The sequence below is a fragment of the Octopus bimaculoides genome, chromosome 15 (genome assembly GCF_001194135.2).
Source record: "Octopus bimaculoides isolate UCB-OBI-ISO-001 chromosome 15, ASM119413v2, whole genome shotgun sequence".
Lineage (NCBI taxonomy): Eukaryota > Metazoa > Mollusca > Cephalopoda > Octopoda > Octopodidae > Octopus > Octopus bimaculoides.
In genome coordinates, this window is record NC_068995.1 from 857214 (window position 1) to 862183 (window position 4970).

Sequence of the window (4970 nt, forward strand, 5' to 3'; positions counted from 1 at the left end):
ATATACATGTAATGTATGTGCTGTGTATTCGTATATATATTTAAATATACATATAATATATATATCATATACTCTCACACAAACACACGTACATATATACACGCATATATGTGCGTGTGTGTATGTGTATCTACTTTATATATTTATATAAACATATGTACGCATGTGTGTGTGTGTGTGTGTGTGTGTGTGTGCGTACAATGCGTGCTTTTATGGATGACATTCCTGGAAAAACGGTGGAAACAAAGAGAAGCAACACATTTTTGCACTGCCACTGGATGAGCCAGTCCAGCCATGCCGACAACATACCAAAGCCAAAGGAAGTGCTAGCCTGTGTCCAGAAGGCGAGGTTGTTAAGGAATTTCACTTTGAAATTGGAGGAGAGCCGATTCCAATCATCAAAGAAAAAGCAGTTCAGAAATGTTGCTGTGTCTTTGGAGCAGAGCCTTTAAATGCTGCTAAGGAGATGAAATTGGAGACGGAGACTAACCACAATTCGTAACAAAGATTTGGCAGGGAAATTTAAGGTGTGATTTCATGAACATAGGTTTTGCCAAGAATTTTATGGCCAATCCGAATCCACGGAAAAGAGTGGAAGCAAATTGTTACGAGCATTGCTTGATTCCCCACTCTGCAGGAATTTGGTTGCATCGAGCGACGGCTAAAAGTCCAGTTCGCCTAAACCTCGTTGTTGGTGGGAGGTTGTGAATTAGCAGACGTTCACTGCTACCGGATACAACAGGGTTCGGTGGCTCATGTTGTTTGTGTAGACCAGAGGTTCTCAACGTGGACGCTGCCACCCCCAAGGGAACCCTGGGCATGTTGAAGTGGGAGGTAACATAATTAACATAATAAATTTTACCTGTACTAAAAATTATATTATACTTGATAAAATTAGAAATGGTTATTGAAATAAAATTAGATCTCATCAGACACAGGAAAAGCCATTAACTTGCAATTTACAATCGTGAGCTTCATACCTTACCACTAAGCCATGTGCATTCACACGCACGCTCACACATGATTGTGTAATGTGTTTGCGTGCGTTCGTATAAGCGTATACAGGTGAATGCGAGAAAACGTATGCATGACTACACCTATGTATACATGCGTGCGTGCGTCTGTTTTCAAAGCAGGTAGGTAGGTTATATTCCACTTTTGCAATTATGAAGCCCGTTAAATCTCTGCCGCTTCCTGTTTTCCTTCAATCACCTGAACATCAAGTAACTGTTGTTATATTTGTAAACATACAAACTTGTTGTCACAGGTGTGTATGTGGTCATATATATATATATATATATATATATATATATATATATATATATATATATATATATATATTTATATATATATATGTGTATATATGTATATGTATATGTATATATGTTTATGTATATGTGTATATATAACAACATCCCCATAAACGTTTTACATACAGAGAGAGTCACTTCCATACCCCCTTCCCCAACAAGTGGCTACACATGCTCTCGTGTACAATAATGACACACACATACAGAGGAACACGCCTAACCACCTACACAACAGGACTTAGACGTCTTCACATAATATATATAGATATATATATACACCTACACAGGAGCACAAACACACGCCCTTGGTCAGTCAGACAGGTCCTTACACACGCAATGACATACACACAGGCATGTATATCACACATACAGACGCATATCTATCTATCTGTCTGTCTGTCTATATGTATGCGTGTGTGTATGCATTCATATATGCATATACATATATATATTCTTAAATCAATATACGCACATGTATAGACTCGCATATAGATAGATAGATAGATAGATAGATAGATAGATAGATAGATACTGACACACACATGTGCGCACATATATGTATATACATATTTACATTTACACACATTGACGCACAGACACACTGTTGGGTGATGAATGGAAGAAATATACAAAAATAAATCATGTTTTACTGGTAAACACATCAAAATAACAAAATAAAACCAAAAGAAAAAACAGAACGGAGTCGTATAAAGCTAATGGCAGCTTGCAGCAGTAAAAAATAATGCTAGGCGGCAAATTATTAGAAATACCAGCCATATATCCCTTATATCATACATTACCGTTTTAGAAGATTAGGGGAACATTGAATATATACGTATTAATAAATACACACAAATAATAATATATGCATTTATATACATATATATATATATATATATACATACATACAAATATATATATAAATAAATATATATACATATATATTATGTATATATATGTATAGAGAGGGGGGGTGATATACTGACAGAGAGACAGACAGGACCCCTGAAAGTAATTGAACGCTGAAATGATTTAAACGGGCAGCAGACGAATGTACAAAATTGAATAGATTAATAAAATAGCGCGAATAATTGTCGTTGCCATAGCAATAAGATATCCAAAATATAGAGATTGTTTATTCAGCAGTTGGATAAACATGGTGTTTTGTCAGCAAAAGTCTGATACGCCAATGATATAACGCAACATTTTGAACGTAAAGCGAATCAATGAAAGTTACGTGTTTCAACGTAAATGGAAACTATGTTGTTTAAGTGAATTGATAATCGATAACGATATAAGCAAACGTTGATGTGGCGGCGGTGGGGAGATACGAGAATTGATTGAACGTTACAATATACAGACAAACATTCACACAAACACACACATGTACGACGGGCTTCTTTCAGCTTCCGTCTACCAAATCCATCCACAAGGCTTTGGTTGGCCCGAGGTTACAGTAGAAGACACTTGCCCAAGGTTCCATGCAGTGGGATTGAACCCAGAACCATGTGGTTGAGAAGCAAGCTACTTTCGGTGTTTTACGAACAGAAGGTGGCGAGCTAATCGTTAAGCACGCCGAACAAAAGGCTTTGCGCCATTTCTTCATGCTCGACGTTCTGAGTTCAAATTCTAGCGCAATCATTTTTTTTTCCTTTCAACCTTTCAGGGTCGATAAAACAAGTTCAATTTAGCGCTGGAGGTCGATGTAATCAACTTACCCCCTTCCCCAAAACTGCTAAAATTAGAAACTATTATTTACAAAGGGAAGGCGCCGAGCTGACGAAATCGTTAGCACGCCGGACAAAATGCTTTGCGGTATTTCTTCCGATCTTACGTTCTGGGTTTCAAATTTTGCTGGGGTCATTTTCACTTTTCATCCTTTCAGAGTCATTAAAATGAAATAGTCTATTTCTGGGCTCAATTGTCTTAACTAAGCCCCTTCTCCTTAAAACTGCTGGTATTGTGCATTAGGCAGCAATAATTATTATTCAGGAACGGTTTGTCCCAAGTTTGTTCGTCCAGAAACCAGGTTTTGGCCAGGTTTATTTGCTGATCGTTACATTTTTTTACCTCGCGATTTCAAATCCCGTCCGGAGCGAAATTATGTTTCAAACCGCTTACATCTTAAGATAATTCTCATGAAACACATTTGCACAACCATGACAATTTCCAACCAATGTTTATTTGGCGTTCTACCTTTGGGGGAAAATAGTATTATTTAAAAGGATAGAAAGAGAAAATGGAAAACTTTTCCAAAACTCTCAAAGTTAAACTTGTAAATTTTGAGTAAATGTTTATATTTCATGAGGAACGAATTCGAACCGATGCTACTTGTGTCTAAGCTGTGTTTCTTAATGTTTTTCAAATACTGAAAACATATTTGTTTATTTCTTTAGAAGGTTTTTCTTTTATTTAAAAGAAAATAATTAACTGCTATTTTAAAGGCCACAGTAAACAGACTTCAAAATGTAATCAATCTTTCATTCGAATGTTTAACATCGTTGGAGCCTTGATAGCATGTCTGGTGATATTTGTTCACCTCTTTGCGCAGCGAGTTCAAATTCCACCGCGGCCAAATTTATTTTTTATCCCTTCAGTAGTGGTGGGGGTCCAGTGTTGCTAACATCGATTTCTTCGCTTTTCCTTTCTTATCATTTACAACACAACCAATTTCGAACATGAGAAGTGTGTTAGTAGGATTATTATTATATTCGAAGGCTTTCCAAGTCAGTTTTTACCTACTTGGGGCTACGAAAATTAGAAATCTGAAAAAGACATTTTTCCCAAAAACTTCAATTTTTTTTAATGGATTTTATTTTCCCTCCTATTTCAAATATATTCTTATACCCCAATGAGGCAAATGCACAACTAATAATTCTGAACTCCACGAAGTGTATTACCATAAATCATCCTAGATGAGGAATGAATAAGAACGGAATAAGAACAGTTGCTAACAAAAATGATTTCTTCAGAAAACTTGATTCTTCATTACATTTATGCAGAAGGGTAGTATCTAGAGGGGAGTGGGGTGTATCCTCGTCGGGTATATCTTTCGTGACACATTACTGGTACTTATTTTCGTTAGAGATCGAGGGAAAAGGAGGAATTTAAAGGAGGAGAAAGAAAACTGAAATTTCGGTAGGGTTTGTTCCCAGAAAATAGAGGAGACACAACATTTTGCCCCTGAGAAAAGTGAAGGACGTAACTACATAATGAATCTGGGAAGACATAAATTAAGAAAATATGTTTTTTATTCGACGCACCAATTCGATTCAAAATCCACCATTTTAAAATAGATACATTTATTCAGCCAATCAACTGATTGAATACTGTTGCTTTGTTTTTAATGAGGGCGAACAAATAGTGACGGATTTTATAGAAGGAAGCAATCATTGATATATGAGTTCAAATTCCGCCGAGGTCGACTTTGCCTTTCATCCTTTCGGGATCGATAGAAAAGAATATAGATATACAGTTATACATACATACTGTATATATACATATACAGTTGTGCATACATAAAGGACATGTATGTATACTTACATACATACATATATATATAATTCGTTGAAATGTCTTTGACTGCTGTAAAGCAAGACAACAAACTCACAACGATGGCTAAAAGTTTTAATTGAATCAATGAAAACTAATTCAAGAAAA

General features: G+C 36.0%; 1 protein-coding gene across 1 annotated transcript in view; it reads right to left on the minus strand.

The window, feature by feature from the left end:
* LOC106874103 (protein rolling stone) overlaps nt 1–4970 on the minus strand; it is a 95758-nt gene that overhangs the window by 84889 nt on the left and 5899 nt on the right. The window lies entirely within an intron of this gene.